General features: G+C 37.7%; 2 protein-coding genes across 14 annotated transcripts in view; both read right to left on the reverse strand.

Moving 5' to 3' along the window:
- chico overlaps nt 1-19587 on the reverse strand; it is a 563283-nt gene that overhangs the window by 436874 nt on the left and 106822 nt on the right. For 7 of the 13 annotated variants that reach the window (XM_065234562.1, XM_065234519.1, XM_065234478.1 and 4 more), the window contains exons 1-2: nt 8832-9196; nt 7035-8702 (exon numbers count right to left, since the gene is read on the reverse strand). The exons of 4 other annotated variants lie outside the window; for them this stretch is intronic. The gene's annotated coding sequence lies outside the window, so the exon portion shown is untranslated. Of the gene's footprint in view, nt 1-7034; nt 8703-8831; nt 9197-16022; nt 16989-19587 lie in introns of those variants that run through there. 2 more of the 13 variants (XM_065234483.1, XM_065234512.1) reach the window with 2 other exon arrangements.
- The window catches only part of for (cGMP-dependent protein kinase for), a 690301-nt gene that overhangs the window by 8035 nt on the left and 662679 nt on the right, over nt 1-19587 (reverse strand). The gene's annotated exons all lie outside the window — the stretch shown is intronic.

Below are 19587 nucleotides of genomic sequence, written 5' to 3' on the forward strand. Positions count from 1 at the left end.
GAGCCGGGGTTGTGCGTGCGAGTTTTTGTATGATGCAGATTAGTATAAGAAGTTTAATTTGTAAATATATCAAAGCTGAACTTGCATGCCCACGTGGAAGCTTTTGTAATTAAAATGCTGTTTAGTAATACGAAGGCACGTTCTTTTTCAAGTCAAGCCGGATATATGCAACTGCTTTCGTACTTTGTGATAAATATGCCATTAATGTTTGTTTGTAATGCGTGCTAATTTCAATTTATGCCTCTATAATGATGCCATAAATTGTCAGTTGTTTATCTAAATTCTAAACTTCCTAATGTCTGCTCTACTAAACCAGAAACGACCGCCAGCCAGTTCACCGTCTACGACAAACGACAAACAAAAAATGCTGAAATATAAAATACACTTCTTCGTATCAACGACCGACCGGTCAAACGCAGGTAGACGAAGTTGCAGATAGTCGGATCTTTTTTGTGCAACAGATCAAATGTTCGCGACTGTCTTTGAGTATTTTTTTTTTGCATGAAAAATTTCTACAGCGGAGCGGCAACCTCGCAGTCGATTTTGTCTGGAGGTCTTCAAGCTCATAAAAAGCGAAACATCCGCGTGTTTCTCGAATCGCCAGACATATAGACGAACGAGGCGCACTGGCCAGGTAGATGAAAAGGCCCCATAAATAGACCAAAGAGGGTTTCCGAACCCAAAACTGTTCATGAGCACAATTAATGGTGAACTAACAATCCTTGAACAATCAGTTCCAATTATCAAATTAATCAAACGATTCGCGTGGATGATGAACCATCGGGCCTGATACGTGCGCACGCGTATGTAGCAACCAATTACAAACTTGTACCTCTGCGCGGCGAACGGGGAGTGTCAATAGCCGTCTAATTAAATAGATTGAATTTTCATTCGCACCAGCATTCCGGCCATCGTCGTCATGACAGACGGGGAGGAGGGGTCCGACTGCGTTCCGCTCGGAAAGAGTTATTTTCTTTTAATTGTCGAGCGATATGTTTTCCGTTTTTGATTCCATCGTCGTCATCGTCTTCCTTTTTCGTTGCGTTCAGCTCTGAGTTCAGGCAGCTTTGTGGATATCAAAAACACACACAAACACATGCACACTTAAAAGCAGCCAAGGGGAATTTGCGAAACCGTTGGTCATGAGATATATGTTTTGCGTTTTTGTTGTTGCCATATATATCGAGTGTTGAAGCCGCCGCCGTCGCGTCTTCGTTGATGATCGCGGCAAACTTTTCTAAAATGTTTTTTCTAGGCAAAACGACCATGTTTCGTATTGGATGATTTAGGGGTTTCAATTCCAGCCGGCATTTTTAGACGTTTTCTATGTTGTTCACAGTTAAACATATTATGAAATTTACCCTCTTAAATTGAGCACGTGCTCAAATGTATATTGACTGTACAAATGAAGTCTGAATCTTTAATATTTTTTTTTTTGTGGATTGTAATTTGTAATTAATTTACCCTCCTGACAATAATAGCCGAAGACGTTATTTACCCTATCTTCAACATTCCACGTTTTTCTCTAAATTTCCTTGATACTCTCATCAGAACTCTCTGGAAATTCTTCACAAAACTTATTTAGTTTATTCATTAGAATTGGATCAGGAATCTTCCTCAGAATTTTTGCTCAATACTTCCCTTAAATTTTACCCGGAGCTCTTCTCGGAACCGCACTTGGAATTCTTTTTACAATTTCACAAGTTCTAGTAAAATCTTCCTTGTCGCTTGTCTTGAAATACATTGACGTTCTTCCTATAATTCCTTCTAAATAAAATATGGGAATGGTGGGAATATCATCAAAAAAGTGACAAAATCCAGAAAATCAATTACAGTCTAAGAGCCTTGAAAACATTCAAGGACCAGAATCTTTTTTTTCGGAGAGAAGACGGGCTCTACCGGATCTTCTCCAGCTTTTTCGATTTCCTGGTTTACTAGATGCAATTTAAAATGATTTAAAACATGACCACACCACTGTGTGGTGGTGTTCTGTCGTCAAAATTAGTAGCAGCAGTAGCGGTGCTTTCAGCGTGTGGCGTTGACAACTATTCTCCAGTAACAACGAAAGGCTGCCTGCAAGCAGCGAACTGCAGAGCCCACATAAGCAACCATCAAAGGAGGAAGAATCTGCACCGCTATGCTATGGATCGGAATCAGTAGCTCTTCGTGAGTCGCTGCGGGTCGGTCATCTATGCCATGCGTGTCACCCTCGCTCCAAACGACATTCAGCTCGACAGCCTCATCCGTGTTGAACACCCAGCTCAGAATTACTTAACCATCACTACAAAATGGTCCTTTTCAGGGCCACCAAAAATTTTTTAAAGAGACTTATTTGGACATTGGTAAGGTCATCAGTTCCCGCAAGCAGCTAGCTATCAAGGCTCAACCTGTCTATAGAAGGTGTGGAATTGTAGGCCTGAATATATTGGTGCAATTAGTTTTTCCTCGGCTTTCATTCCGCACGATTCGTTTCATTCGTTTAATCAATCACCCTTGCAGTGACGTCGAAAAGATTGTTTCAATCGGCGCTTACATATGAAATTTTATGTGGATTATAGAATTTTTTGTATGTTACCAAAATTTATGAATGGTTTGCCACTAAATGTTGAGATAATTTATTGATTATTAAATTATCACACTGTATACCATGAAAAAGCAGCCTGTTTGTGAGTTTTTGCCTGTTTTCAAGTAAGGAGTTATTATAAAAAACAAATCGCCAGTTGGTATTTCTCGGCGACTTTACAAATAAATAAAATCAAACAAAATCATCAAGCAGAACTAGCTAGGATTTGTTTTACTTCATATTTCACAAAATTGCTGTCGAGTGTTAAGACATCGTCTCCCGCAAAGTTTGCATTTTTTCCCTCTAACAACACATACATCACGGCTAGATAGATCTCCACAGGATCTATAGAATCCACGCAATTTAAAAAAAAAAAACCAAAATGCACAGCATTACGAAAAGAGGTCAGGTTTCGACCAATAGCAGATAGATTTTAATTCTAAACAAGCCAAACGATTGGAAATTTATCTACCAATCTGCTAGAATGAACACAGGCCCGAATGTTCTGGTGAGATTAATCATCGTCCGACCATTTTCCAGAACACGCTGGTAGGAAGTGTTAAAAATCTATATAGAATTTGAGAGAAGTGGGAATAATTCGCAAATTTGTGGGAAAATTAGCTCTCACGAGTTCAATTTCTCGAAGTCCCTCCTTTTTTACATATTCTGCACAAACGATACTTTCCGCCCCGCCCCATTCATATAATTCGGAAGGAAATCCTGTGAGGGGTGAATTGAATACACTTTAATACCAAAATGCACAAAACTTAAAAATTCATAAATAACAAAAAATTCAAAATACACCTTTTAATCGGGTAGATGAATCGAAAAAACTCAAGTTGACAGTCCCTTGGATTCTCTTCTTCAACTTTCTCTTTGAAATAAATTCTACAAATTTGATACGCTTACAAATAGAAAACGGAAAGAGTTAAGATAATTGATGATTGATCAATCAAAAGAACTAAATGATCTTCACATTTGTTCCGTCCACTAGCGGTCCTACGTCAAGCTTCCGTTCGTGTCCCTAGGCACAGACCCTTCTACTTTTTTTAAGATCTTAGGACTTCCCTGAAGTTCGGAGTTTTTTTGAAATTGATACGAATTTCATAAATATCGTAGAAGTACCACGAAGTTCGTAGAAATTCTCAGAAGTTCGTAAGACTTCCTTCAAGTTTGAAGAACTTTCTCGAAGATCTGAGGACTTCCCTGAAGTTTGAAGGACTTGACTGAATATTTGAGGACCCTAAATTTAGAAGAGCTTCCCTGAAGTTCATAAGGCTTTAAATATCGAAGAGTTTTCCAAAAGTTTGTGGGTCTTTCCTTAATTACTTGGAAATTCCCTGAAGTTTTCAGAGCTCCCATGAATTTCGTAGGACTACCTGTAGTTCAATCGACTTCTCGGAAGTTCTAGGAACTTTTTTGAGCTTGGAGAACTATGTTCAGAGGACTTCCCAAGAGTATTGAAGACTTCTCTGAAGCTCGGAAAAAAATCCATAAGTGTCATAGGATTATCCTTAAGTTTTAAGTAATGCCTAAATGTCGTAGAAGTTACATTAAATCTGTAGAAAATCTGTAAAATTCGTAGTTATTCCCCAAAGATTAAAGGACTTCCCTGAAGTTCGTAAGACTTCTCTGAAATTTGTAGAACTTTTCTGAAGGTTCGGAGAGATTTCCTGACCGTCGTAGGTCATCACAGTAGTTCACAGGATTTTCCTAAAACTTGTAAGACTTTCCCGAATGTTGTAGAACTTGCATGAAGTTCGAAGGCCTTATCTGAAGTTTTTAAAAACAGAACTTTTTTATTGAACATGTTGAACAGGTACTTCAAAGTAGTTACGCGTCAGCACTGCTTAAGTCTGCTATCAATTAAGCACACATAATACATGCAATTGATTCGAGAAAAAATTAAATTAAAAATAAATACAAAATAAATTTACTAAATTCTCAGGGTAAATTTTGTTCATCAATGTTTAGTTGGGTGAAAGATTTAGCTTGAACAAAATGGTTAGTTTTGACCTGATTATAAAAAGAAACTTTGACAAACATAAAATTTAAAACCAACAAGATTATTTTCCTGGTGGACTTATGAAATTCCTGTTTTTTTCCCGGTTTTTCCTGGTGAAAATAAATTCCCGACTTTTTCCCGGTTTTCCTGGTTTACTTGCCAATCAGAAATAAAGATTTGTCTTGAAGAATTTCAATTCACCCAATGACGGCGATGGAATCCAACCCTGACCAAGGAATCCAAATTATCTTAAAATGACAAAATGACGCTTTGACAGAATTGGTAATTAAAAAAATAACCGTTTATAGATAACCATATGTTTTTTAGCAGAATTGCTCTACAATACGTCTATTTGGCAGAAAAAAAAAATATGATATGAGATTTACGTTAACATGTCCAGATCTCCAGAAATTCAGAGGCGTCGCGTGCCTCATTTGTTTACCTGTGCACCAAACTTTGTTCGTTATAGCTTACCACCACATATTAGTTTTTGTATATTTTTCAATGCTTCATGAATTCGAGGGACATATTCTCAATTACTATATTAATCACTACCTAACGTAACATTTGAAGGGCCTACAATCTTTCGACTGAAGTGTAATGAAGAATATCCGTCAAACACTTCCGAAAACATTTTTTGATACAAAACAGTTTCAAAATCTAGAGAAAACTCATTATGTCCCCTCGGTAGCAAACTTGAATTAATCAACTCTTTATTCATCAGAACAACACTATCAGAAAGAACCAGGGGAAGCTCATAAGTTTTTACAGGCGTACCGGCGCAACCATCGGTAATTGAGAGATTTACAACTGACAAGAGAGTAAAAGCGAGTTTTTGCGCTCTCTTTCTCCATTACTCTCTTTGCCTGCAATCAGATATCCAAGTGCACAGCGAGAAATGCACACTTTGGGCACCCATACATCACAAATGTTCTTCTAATTTAAACTCACACATTCAAACTGGTCTGCAAGTATGATAACGTCCAAAGCGTACCAGACAGATTACAACTAGTGGTGCAAACCGCCATGTATTGTGGACAATTTGTGGTATGTTTCAAGAGGTGATAGAAGGTCTGCTTGGCTTACATCAGGCATTGACCATTCACAAACTTGCCACCCGCCACCCAAAAAAGCTCGCTTTTAGGTGCACTATTTAACGAGTTTTGTCATGGTAGTGTTATCGATATGCTTAGAAAACAATGCATTAGGGATTACTCAGACCATCCGAACCGTTTTGAAGCAAACCAAGGTCGAAGATTAAATTGAGCCACACTATAAAATAGTGTATTCATGGTCACTTGTAATTTGGAGTAAAGTAGTACAGCTATAATGTGACCATAAAATCTATTAAAAAAATCTAAACGCATTTTTTCAATTATTCACACCTGTGTCGTGCACAGGTTGCACATGTGGACGCGACGCCACTGCCAGAATCTCATAAAATCATGAATTCGTATAAAATCAAAGAGTCTCCTGCAAAAAATTAGCCTAAATGTTATGTTGGTGTGTCGTAAAAAGCATATATCAATACAAGGGACCAGAGCAGGAGAATCGCAGTATTAAAAGTTCTTCATATCATCCTGGAGATTAGATCTTGAAGTCAGCGGCGTCCCGTATCCTCACTTGTTACCTGTGAACCACCTTTCAAAACCAGATTTAATAAATCGCCACTGCTTGAAGTTAGTTATGTCAAACAACAGTTTTTGGGTTACTACAAAAGATTACTAAGATGTTTATCATTCTCCTAATTGCCCTGGAGATCTTGAAACAAGAGCAGCAATTTTCCCTGGAGATTGAGAAGCGAGTTTACAAGGATTGGGAGCAAATGTGCGCGGATTAGTAGTGGAAGCTTGGTAAATGGAATCGGTATTGTGAATGGAAGAAGTGTATAGAATTCAGAAAGAGGAGTGTTGAAAGTGTGCTATCAGCATAACATTACATTATGTTTGGAAAAGAACAGGATCGGTTATTGCTGATGTGATGTTTTGCTGTACCTGTTGTGAACATTAGTTCATCCTTTTCCTTAAGCTTGTTGAGGACGCCTTTTCTTACCTCAAAGGTTATCCCTTTTTAAAGTACTGATCTTCACAACATATAGTAAATTGCACCATTAAGGAGCATTAGATTTGATCAAATTATTCGCAGTGAGGGGTGAGGTGAGGGGTAAAGGATGACACACACACATTATCCAAATTGTTCTGGAGATATTTTACAAGTTAGTCGAAATCTTGTTCGATTTCCACTCAGAATGTTTGAGCATTGTGTGCTTCACTGAGACTCATTACATCATTTAAAATTAATAATTGTGTTTAAAAAACAACGTTGTTTGATTATCCAAATCATCCCGGTTATCTGTTATTGAAGCTCTACAGTCTCAACAAGGTATACGATGATTAACAAGTCCCATCGGAATCACCTAATGCCTTAATTGATCATGCTGGCAAACATAACATAACCTTCACTTACGTAATTCTGGAATTGAGCAATCAAGAATCCAGCCCCGTGGTGAGGCCTCTTCCACGTCGAACCGAACTAGAGGTGGTTCGAAACCGACGAAACACACACTTTCTGCTGCAGTCCGGCTTCTCCGTTGGCGGTAGAATTTTACTGCCAAATTATTGTGTCCGCCCTTTCTTAATCTCTTCCTTCTGTCAACACACAACACTGCGCCTCTGCTGGGACTACTTGCACTCACGCAAACTTCAAACCTTGAGGTTTAGGTTTATAATGGAGCACTACAACCCACTTCTATATTGCCACTTGATTAGGCTGCTGCCATTCAATTTCCAATTTATTAACTTTGATCACGTAACAGCAGCGCACCAACTTCTTCTTCACCTTCTTTGACTGGACAAAACCCAAATACCTTCTAATTTTCGACTCCAAGGAGGGCGCGCAAGGGCACACTTTTGCTCTTTTCACCAGGGCCTCAAATTTTCTTCGTTTTCCTCGATTACTTACGGGTAATAAAATTGGATTTCACTTCAGTTTTACCATCATGAGCTGGTGGTGCCTGTCGCGTTCAATCGGCTTCCACTTATGCAATCAACTTGGATTTCTGTATTTCTCTTCCTCTTCGATCCGATTCGACCGACGACGCACTTTTTTTTCTTGGATTTGCGAAATGGCTCACCGAAAGAGCGGTAGACCACACAGAGCAGCTACGCAACTTTCGACGCCCCCCAAAGTTGACGACACGAATAGATTTACTCTTCAGACTGCTACCAGCCTCGTAAGGTTCACAACACTGTTGTTTCTTCTGCAAAGCACTTTGGTAGATTTTAATTTCGTAAACTTTTTCCACGTTTTTTTTTTTCTTTAATTTCCTTCCTTTCTGCAAGGAAAAACAAGTGCGTTTTTCGATACTCTCATGAATCACTTGCTCTTTCTCTTCTTGGAACCTTTTTTCCTACCCTTTACAAGCACATATGCACCGGTCGGTCGGCAGCAACAAGCTCCTTATGAAATGCCACTTGCAGGAAACTTGAAACTGAAACGATTGTTTTCAACTTTCTTGTGTCGATGCATTCCGTTCCCAACTGCTTGCTTGCTCGCTTACTTGCTTCCTTTCACTTTTTTTTTCGCTCCTCTGCAGACTGCCTGGAAGTTTACTGCTTTTTTATTCTTCGTTCGAGATTGGAATTTTTACTTCTTGAATTTTTGGTTTGTTTCCTGAACACCACAGCACGCTCACGCCTTTTGCCTCTTGCTCTTTCTGATGTTTACTTTAATTAAATTTATTGAATAACAACTGAGGCGGGTCGGGATTTTGGCCTGTAAACGAATATGTGTGCTATCAGTGTAAAAGTTGATAATTATCCATTATGGCAAGTTGCTGCTTTCAACATGTTGTTTAAACCGGAGTGAGTGATGGTGCGAGAAGTGGGAAATTCAATTTATTGCTCAAGTTCCAGATTTATCTGCGTGATGAACGGACTTGCGGATATGTTTCGAGTATTTATCATACGTTGGATCACTTTTCTTTTAAGCTTGCGGAGATGCGGACCGGAGCTGGCCAGAACATGAAGAATGCCGACATGCATGATAATCGTGGTTGGATTTTTGTTCGTATGCTGATTATCATAATGGATAACTTTACATTCCAGTGCCAAATGAAAGGTATTAGGGTAAACGCTCCTATAGTTGCGGTACGTTAGAAGCGTTAGGTTCCTATAGTTGTGTATGGAGACTCCATACACAACTATAGGAACCTAACGCTTCTAACGTACTGCAACTATAGGAGCGTTTCCCCTATGATGCCACAGAACACTAATGGATATTTAAGGAATCAGTTCATTGCAGTGCTTTGGTTCCATGGACAAATATATTTACAGGATCAAAATGGTTACTTCCGGACATGTTCCGGATGCCCTCAGAAATTATGCAAGACATAAAGTATCTACAACCTCCCATAGCTCAGTCGAAAAAGGCGCAGTTACAAAGCAAGACCATGATGGAGGTGGCTGGGTTCGATTCCCAGTCCGGTCTACAATTTTTTTGGGCTGGAAAATTTCTCGACTTCCCTGGGCATAGAGTATGATTGTACTTGCCACACAATTATATTAATGTAAAAATGGTACAGGCATCGAAAGCTCCCAATTAATAACTGTGGAAGTGCATCTAGAACACTAAGTCTAAATCATGGTCTACAGAACCCTCATAAAACCAAAATTGTTCCTTGGGAAGTGCATTTTCATTTTGAAATTCCCGGTTTTTTCCGCAGTGCAAATCATAAAAATATCCCAGTTGCTCACATTCAGTAAGGAACGAAAATGTTCCATAAATTGAGGATTTAGGGAAATTTCCAGGATTATGGTGAATGACTTATAATTTTTTTTTATTCTCAATTAGTGTTTGAAAAAATATTCAAAATGTGGGATCTTTCAAACAAAATTAAGATCGCAGATTTTACCCTAAACAATTTTCAAGGCTTTGGCACTTGAAAGAACTTTCAGGAATCTAAAAATTTAGATTTTTTTATAGAATTCTGTAACCTAATCGAAGTTTCTGGTAAAATTAAAAGGAATTAAAGTGTTTATTCAAAGGAAATGCTGTGGAGGATTCCAAATAAATCCTGCTAAAAAAAATCTAAGCGAGCTTTGACCAGAATTATAAATTTCTATATAAGGGAAACGCAGCAGTATTGGCCATGTGCCTATTTTGGCCACCTTTTGATGAAATTTCACGTTTTATACAATTTTGAGATGTTCAGTTGCATTCAGTTTGTTTTTACAAACCATATTCAGCGGTGTACATTTCGACCACAAAATACACGAATATTGAAATTTAAACGATTTTTTTAGTTGTGACCAAAATAGGAACCTATGGCCAATACTGGTGCACTTCCCCTAGGGAATATGGCTCTAATATTGGCCTGTGGATCTAAGATTGGGCCCATCGCTAAAAATCTACTATTGATCAATTTTATCTAGTTGAACGCGTCATTGGGACGGTTCTAATGGATAGTTTTGGCCGCTATTGAAAATTTAGTCGATTGCTGAATTTATGTATGGGCCCAAATTAGGGGCATTTAGGCCGACAAAATATCAAATGAAAGGTAATTAAAAATAGGTTTTATTTTTCTATCTTTATTATGGAGACTTTCAGCCCTGGGCTGGTTCGTCTCCGGGGAGAATAAATGGGTTTAAGGAAAAATATAATGATATTAAAAAATTGGGATTTTGTTTGAAGGACATTGCTTTTTATGGTTTTTTATGGTTTATAGACAGAGGGCGCAATGTTTTAATACTTTTCCTTGATAATTTTGGCTTTTTTACACAACATAAAAAAATTGTTTATGTGTTTTTTTTTAGATTTTGGGCTATCAAATTTAGGGTTTTCGGAGTACATATTGAGCGAAAACGCAAAACTTGATATCTTCAAAACAATATAACTCAAAAACGAAAAAAAAACACGGTTTCTGTTTTTGATAAGTTGTGTAAAAAGCCTAAATTTTCAAGGAAACATATAAAAACGTATTGGACATGGAAATGGTCACTCTAATGACAAAATAATAATAAATAAGGGTCTAATATATTGCGATAAGGAACAAATCTACAATTTTTACAAAATTCTGAGAATCACTTTATCGTTTTGCTATGGAAGGGCTGCTTAGTTCTAAGAAATTCTGAGATGAATTCTAAGGTATTTGTGGTTAGAAGAAAGGAAGCACTGAATTGAATTCTTAGGTGATTCCGAAGCGACTGGTATTTGGATATTTTTAATATAGGTCGATTGTGACTTGCTCGCGGATGAGATTTGATCTGGTGAGTTTGGCGTGAGATGTATGGATGTTAACTGCTACACCAGGGTCGTCCCCGGATACTAGGTTTTAAGCAGAATTCAAAAAGAATTATAAACAGAATTTAAGGGGTATTCTGACGATAATTTAAAATGAATACTGAAGAAGATTCAGAAAAATAATTTCAGTGAAATTCCGAAAAAAATGAGGACAATTTAAACGAAATTCTTAGGAACGATTGAGTAAAGTTCAAATGAAAAATTTCTAAAGGATTTCTTGAAAGAATATCAAAGGATTTCTAATGAGCTTTTTGAGTTCAAAAACAAAATTTGAGAAGAAATTAAAAGGCATTTAATTATTGAAATCTAATTTAATTATTTAAATATACATATTGATATTGAAGGGACCATCGAGTTATAGAATAACAATTCCAGTAGCCATGAAATTAATGTTTACTATAACTCGATATCGAGTTAGTGGACATTGAATTATGGAGAGTTGACTGTAGTTAAAAAATAATTTTAAGAAGGATTCCAAGGTAATTCTCAGGAGAATTCATGGGGAAATTAAAAAAAAAACATGGTAATTACGCGGAGAATAGGCAATTTACTGGTAAGTTTAAGGGAAATTCCATGATAATACTTAAAGTGCCATATTGATATTTTCACATGCCATGTCAAAAGAGCAGTTTCTCTTCGTAATTCTGAAGAACAGAACACTAATAAACACAATCCTTCAAATTTAATATGAAAATTAGATTACAATTCTAGATAGAGCTGGAATTAGGGCGTAACAGCTTTTGTAAACAATGACTTCTCTTAAAGATTTCTAGGAATTCAAGGCACGCCTACAGCCGGCAGTGTGAAAATTGTATATAGAGAGTAGAATGCAATCAAGGACAACTTTGAGGAAGGTACGAATTGTCATCTCTCTTTACTAAATTTCCCAGTTGCCACGACTAGCCAGCATGTTTTTAAAGAAATTCTGAGTTGTATTCCAGGTGGTGCTAGGAAATTCCAAGGAGGATTACAAAAGAATTCCAGGGCATTTTGAGAAGAAACTCAAGGGAATTCGCAGCTGAAATCCAAGGAATCTTTAGGAAACTACTTTTTTTTAAGTTCGAAAGGATATAGGGTTAACTACCCCATTTTCGGCCTAATAAGCACAACCTGCACTTAGTATTTCTTAATCTAGCGCAGTTCAGCACCAAACGGAATGTTATTATTACTGATAGCTTCCAAATTTATTTACCTTTCCGTACCGTAAGATTTGATAAAGAGAAACCAATCGTTGAGATATTGTCAAAAGTCTAACACTGCTTCTTGACGCCAAACTCGGCCTACGGATTCTAACCTCGGCCTAACGCATTGAAACGCCATTTAAACGCCATTGAAACGCCAATGAATACACTTCGGCCTATCGGATGAAGATAAAAATTGATTCCGTCGGGCGTTTCTTTTGTTTTTGGGAATAATGGGTGCAAACCTTCATATCACACGTTCTTATTGACTTAGTTCCGTAGCTTATTAACTAAAGTATCGTGCCAAACGCATAATTGACTTGTTAACTCTGAAATTATGGATTTATTTGATGTTTTCTGCTCGATAGGCCCGAAATGGGCGATTAGGCCGAAGTAGCTCTCTACCCTACCAAAAGATAGACGTTAATTTTAAAGTATGGAGAGAAAATAAAGTAAATTCTGACACGAATTGTAGAGTGATTTTTAAAAGTTGAGACTCTAATTCTGAATACAGTTCCTAAAATCTATGCAGAAAATCAAGCTAGTTTTATGATTCCTAGTGTCAAAGGAATTCCTCAGAAAGTTCCAAATAGAATAATTCACCGGGTATGTTGAACATGTTTATAAAGAAATTCTGAATTGAGTTCTTGGATTCTTGGTCACTATACAATACATCTTAAAACTATAGTCAAAAGGTACAACACAATAAACACTTTATCTTCCGCTATCCAAAAAGCCTCCTCAATCAGAACTGGAGTCGCTTCCAGTGGTTTCATTGTATGGCAGTTACGCCATCGTGGGGCAAAGCGCTTCCATTTCAGCAATGGACGCAAAACGTGGTCAACACTCACACACTCATCACGAAACGGTTGCTTTCCAAAGTCGACGACGCATCGACCGAAAGAACTGCTGGTGAAGAACAATGAGGAGCAGCACACAATGGTTGCTGCCGAGAAAACAGACGACCGCGTGGCACACATCGAGAGTGGCCTGCTTTTGTCGACAGCCGAGTGAACACTGGATTAAGTTCCATGGGGTTCTAATCAATTTCCAAAGAAATTGTATGTTGAATTTGTATGGAATTCAGGGAATTTGTATGGAATTCAGGGAATGTGTATGGAATTCAGAGCTGATATCCAATGAATCTTAAGGCAGGGCTGATAGTGGCTATGTAATATAATAGTTGTGACTTAAGTGAATAACATAACAAAAATAGTTACCAAATAGTGACATTAGAACAATTAAAAAGTTACTAAAAGTGACATTTATTGACTGAAAAAAATGGTTCCAATATTCCGTTGACTGCGACCCACTTCAAGAATTTCCTTTAATCACCTTTAAAATAAAACAAATAATGGTTTGAGGATCCCGTAAATTTGATAGAGAAAAATAATTTTTTGTTAAATTATCATTAGGTAGTCAAATAATAATTTTATTAATGCAATACGCAAGTGCATTGTCCATTTGCTCACTCTGACTCATCTTTCTGACTCGATTTATCACACCAAACAATGTACTATGATGATTTTAAACGCGAATTGGTTATTAGAACGAACAATTGAGGCACAGAGAAAAATGTTCAAAGCCTACGACAGATTTTGACAAATTTTTAGACAATCAATTTAAAAAGATGTCACCTTAAATTTCCACAACTCTGGAACCTAAAACTACCTACAACTTCTCTAGATAGCAGTCTAAGAAAAAATCTCATTATTCTGATACGAGGAAAATTTTCTAAGATGGTAAGATCGCGGATAGAAATGCATCCAATACTTAAAATCTCGATCTCGAAAAAAATGTAATAGTCCGGAAAACATGCAATTCAATTTAATGAACTAAGCAAAGAATTCAAGATTCTGCGGCATAATTTTTTCTCGATGTTTGGTAGAATATTAAAACTACCGGAATCAAAGATTTTTCAACATTGTAGTCTATGAAAAAATGTCAGAGTATTTTTAAGAAATAGTGACTTTAGTGACTTTTGGATGGAAAAAGTTACTTTTCAGAGACTGCCATGAAAATAGTGACCTATCCACTAAAAAGTGACCTGTTACCAACCCTGGAGAAAACTTTCCAAAATCAATAGGATATACCAAAAGATTTCTGGAGAAAATTCCAAAAGAATTTTAAATAAAATTATGGAGAGAAAATTTAGCAAATTCTGGTGCGAATTATGTAGTGGATTTCTAGAGTTTCTGGAGGGAATTCCTTAAGTGTTCTGCATTGAATTCCGACACTGTTATGGAGAAAATGTCTGGGGATTGTTTGTTTGTTTATTGATCAATAGCGTAAGATAAATGTATGTTAAAATTCCTACGGTTTAGTAATAATTACAAATATCACTAATTAAAATAATCATTATGTCTAGTCTATTCAACTCATAAAATTATCTTATTCGGGAAAGTTGATGCAGCCACTTTTGAACTCTTCCCACTTGGATTGCCGCGGAGAATTATAAGATTTTTGAGAGGAATTCTGCAAGTAACTCTGAAGACATTTTGGAATTTTTGATTCTAAGGGAATCCTAGAGAAAACTTCAAAGATATACTAATTATTCCTCAGTAACAATTCAGTTAATTCAAACATTGAAATTTTTTAGAGTTCTCACTGAAATCAGTTAGTAAAATTATCATTATGTTAGTCTTGACAAATTTTCGAAACTCGTTGCTAATTTTTGAGATCTCCGGCTTAATGTTTAACATCCCGTACTAAAGAAATGTAAAGAATTCTGAGTATGAGGAAAATTCAATATTCTAAGAGAAATATTCAAACTGTGAATTTTTTATGAACATCATTCCATTATTATAGGTATAAAAAATTTGTTATAGATTTAATAAAATTCCCATGTATTTTCAATGATAGATGTTGTAATGAAATTGGGTTATTAGCGGAATGCTTTAAGTAAAACAGCAAACAAGGATATCTTCCATTTAATTCCACTTATTTAATTTTGGTATCCATGATAGATCCGTATTCCGACTACAATGGCAGTGTCATTCCCACTAAAGAATTTTGTGTCATTCCCGGTTTCCTGAATTTTCATAGTGGAAATAACATCCCAACTTCTCGGCTCTTCCATAATTTTTCTTGTAGGGTTGCTTCCCAGACTTTACTTATGAATCCGACTAAGAAACCGACCTGTATAAAAAAGCCAGTTTTTAGAAAAATTAGAAGGTACTTGCTTTAAGTCAATTAACTGTAGTATAGAGCAGCAAGATTTTGGAATCTATTGAAACTGCTGAACAATATAACTACCTATATTAAATTTTGCCTTTCAACTAGAAATATGTTGCTCTAATAGAAAAGAACCCGATTTCTCCATATGATCCGCATGTTAATTACATGACAATTTACCACTTGTGCCAAATATTGCACTTGGGAGTTATGACGAAAACTAACTCACAACCATCAAATCTTTCCTTTATTTAACGTCGGTCTCTGTTCCGCAATCTAGTGCCAAACACCGACGGACATCGATTGCCATCCATTGACGGCAATCGAATGTGCAGGAAGGCAGCTTCCACACCTGCGTAGGATATCGCACCCATTCAAACACACATGGGCCGGGACCAACGGCTTTACTTCCCTTCCGAAGGAAGACGTGACCAGAGATTTTTATGCCTCAGAAAAATCCCACCGACCTCGGCTGGGATTGAACCCAGACCCATTGGGATGGGAAAGCAGTCACGCTTACCACTACACCACCGGCGCCGGTACAAAAGCATCCAAAATGCCAAACACCAACTAATGACCCACTGTAATAACATTCCGATTTATATTTAAAATCTAATTCCAACCAGTTCCGGGTGCTATCGTTAAAAGCAATGAGAAATCTATACTTTGTCCAAGACATGATGGACGGAATAGATAATGCATCTACATCAAATCTAACGATCCGAACGTGACGAAATATCGAAATCAATCGAAAACCATGTTGGAAGCAGCAAATCACCACTGAATCACAAACACAAACCTCTCTTTCTGTCCCTTGCTCTGTCTCTCAGTCAAAAAGTCATCAAATTCCTTCGACGATGAATCGAAAATCACCGCCGCCACCACCACGATCGCAATCTGCTCGGTTCGGGCGGTTGAAAATCCTTCATTCAGCTACCACAGCAGCACGATTTTCTTCGATTGAAACGCACCACATACACCTCTTTCGATTCAAGAATCTGCTAGTCGCAATATTCCGCGCCGCCTTACTTATTCTTCTTCCGTTACTGTTTTGCTTCTTACTTTTTTGCTCTTACGAAAATGCCGTTCTCACTTATCACGCACATACTTCGTGGCAGCACTACCACAATACGCCCGTCGTGGCTTTTTTTGATTCACTGCAACACCACCGCCGCCGCAGCATAGCCGCGCGATAATTCGCCAAGCCAGTAAAAAACGCGTCTCGCACAATTACCGAAAATCCACCACACACTACCCACACACCGACGGCTTGGAGGAATTTGTAGCCGCGCTATCACACACCACTACCAGGCTAGGTCGTGGCAATAAAAAAATTTTTTTTTGGGGCCAATAATTCACACTTTGCACTGCTATCGAACTAGATCGCGCCCGCATTCGATCACGATCACAACCACGATGCAAGCAAAGAACCGAAGATGAACCACCTTGCAGGCGCTTCTTCTTGCCTTGCTTTCGCTCACTCACCACTACCCTTCCTTCGTGGAAAAGAAGCTGGGCCCGAAGGAGCAGACGGCGAAAGCGCGAATAACAACCAAAACAATAATAATAACAGCACCGCGCGAGGCAATGCCAATAATAACAGTAATGATGATGTAGCAACAGCAGGCAGTAGTAATAACAACCGCAGGAAATCCGGAAAATGTGTGTGTACTACAGAAACGGACCCGCGATTCGATGCCGTCGCACCATAGAGAAATAGAGAGGAACGCTCACTTCTATCGGCGAGAGACGGTAACTAACTAAAAACAGGAATTTAATTTGTTATGAATTAGGTATCTGCCGCGACGCGACTGCGAGCCGATGTCTTCGTACCTTCGGGACCCGAACGGCACCCGAGAGAGTCACGAGCTTTGCCCAACCGAATTCGATTCAAAACACAGAGAGGGAGAGAGAGAGTGAGTGAGTGAGTGAGAGCTTTCGCCATCAGAGAGCGCACGCCGGGTCATAAACGTAAATATTCGCGTAAAAATGCCGAACACTGGGGCACTTTTTACAATCAAAACAAACGACGTAAACACTTCTGGACGGGTGTTGGTTGGTTGGTGGATCGATTACGCGCATACGAAACGCGAAAAGGAATATGCGAGAGAAAAAGAGAGAAAGCGAGAGCGCAATGTGTACGTGGGCTTGGGTGTGTAGGTGCAGCCAACTCTCCGCTTCGCAAACCGTGTGAAGAATGTCGTAATGAAAATAAACTAAAAACGTACGTAATTCATAAATCTGTAGGTAGGTAGGTAGGAAGACCGAAGACACTATACTATCATGCACTCGGTCCGAACAGCAAAAAACACAGTGCGAACAAAAGAGGTGTCTTGTTTGCCTTTCTCTCGCGAACGAAAGTATGGATCGCGAAAAAAATAGAGCACGCTCTCGTTTTTTTTTGTTTTTTTTTTTTTAAATTCATTTTTTCTAGAGACATCGGAGGTATGCCGATGCCGTGCTGTCCCGAGTGGTAGAAGGCTGTATAATAGTTACTTTTTTCATAAAGTGGAATTCATGTTAAATATTTGACACACTCAACCGGAAAATGTAAGATTATCTTATAGTTTGGTATAAAATATATAGATAATCTGTAATTTATCACTGCAAATATAGATTCTGTAATGGAGCGATCTCACGACCCTTTCATATTTGTATAAAACTTTTAATATTTCTACGGTATGCGATATAATGTATTGACATAGGCAGGCCTGAACATACTCATTACAGCTGAAATATTAATTTTCGAATTTATGAAACTAGAAGATATTATAATTATAATTTTTACATATGCAAGAAGAGGAGGTAAAGCTTGTGTATGACACATAAAACCAGTCAATTTCGCTTCCAGAGTGTCACAATTAGCGATTAGCTATAATGAATAGTACTCACTCATAACGATTACTTATTGCAGCTAAAATAGCTAATTGTGACCTTCTGAAAGCAAAATAGACTGGTGTTATGCATCATACACAAACTTTACTTTCTCTTCTTGCATCTTGCGTATACAAATTATTATTATAATATCTCATAGTTTCATTATTTCGAAAAGTAGTATTTTAGCTATAATGAGTATGTTCAGGCCTCGACGTAGAACTACGTCTTTGCGAGTATGAAAAATGAACATGTAACGAAAAGTGGTCAGGATCTGGACGATTATAATTTAGCTATTTCATGATATATTTTCTATATTTTTGCATCAATCGAACGGAATTTTCTCCACGTATCGATTCTAAAAGCTAAAGATATTGATTTTCAACAACATACTTTTGAAAAATTGGTGAGCGTCAAGCATCGTCTAAAACATCTTGTAATGGTAGTCTACGGTTGTTCAGTGAATACGAAATAAAGCAAATGATTAAACTTATTGTTTGCATAGACAACATGGTAGCCTGGATTTTTGAAATTAGATAACATTGAAGACCCTTAAATGAATCATATTCAACGTTCGGCAACTGAATAATGATGACCTAATGAACAGCATTCGCTAACTGGTATTTTTGCTGTTGAATGCGTTTAATATTCATGGAAAAGCATTTGAAACCGTCTGACATTTTGATGATACAGAATTTTGACATACATGCGTGTTCTTCAAAATATACTTATTTCAATTTTGTTTTTCAAATAGTGGAGAGTGAACGGCCACGAATGATAAAATCACTGATTGTGACTCTGTGAAAGAGAAATTGAAAGGTTTTATGTGTCAAACTCATACTTGGCAAGCTCTTCTTGTAACTTACGCTACTGAATCCAAAACCCTGCAAATTTCTTACTTTTTCTTCAAAATCAAACAAATGCTGATATTTAGATGAATTGTATGCGCCCAGATTCTAAGTACAGGATATTTAAATCCTCCGCAATTTTCAGGTAAACATGCATGATGTTTAGGTTGAGTTCAAATATCGTACGTTCACAATCTTAATCTTAATCTAATCGTTTCGAGCACAATCTTAATACTCGTGTTTACTACCAGGGTGTTCATTCAAATCAAATTTTGTAATTCCCGGTTTTTCCCGGTTATAAAAAAAACAACCCAAAAATCACCTCTGCCTGAAACAAAGAATGTGTTCAAAAATAACCGTTTTAGATAATACGTCTATTTTGTAGAAAAAATATGAGATGAGACATTAATATGCTGATGATCTAGATCTCCAAAATACCGGCGCCGGTGGTGTAGTGGTAAGCGTGACTGCTTCCTAACACCCCAATGGGTCTGGGTTCAATCCCAACCGAGGTCGGTGGGATTTTTCTGAGGCATAACAATCTCTGGTCACGTTTTCTTTAGAAGGGAAGTAAAGCCGTTGGTCCCGGCCCATGTGTGTTGAATGGGTGCGATATCCTACGCAGGTGTGGAAGCTGCCTTC

Source organism: Ochlerotatus camptorhynchus, unplaced genomic scaffold (genome assembly GCF_037179485.1).
Source record: "Ochlerotatus camptorhynchus isolate MF236.1 unplaced genomic scaffold, CSIRO-AGI_Acam_v1.1 ptg000038l, whole genome shotgun sequence".
NCBI lineage: Eukaryota > Metazoa > Arthropoda > Insecta > Diptera > Culicidae > Ochlerotatus > Ochlerotatus camptorhynchus.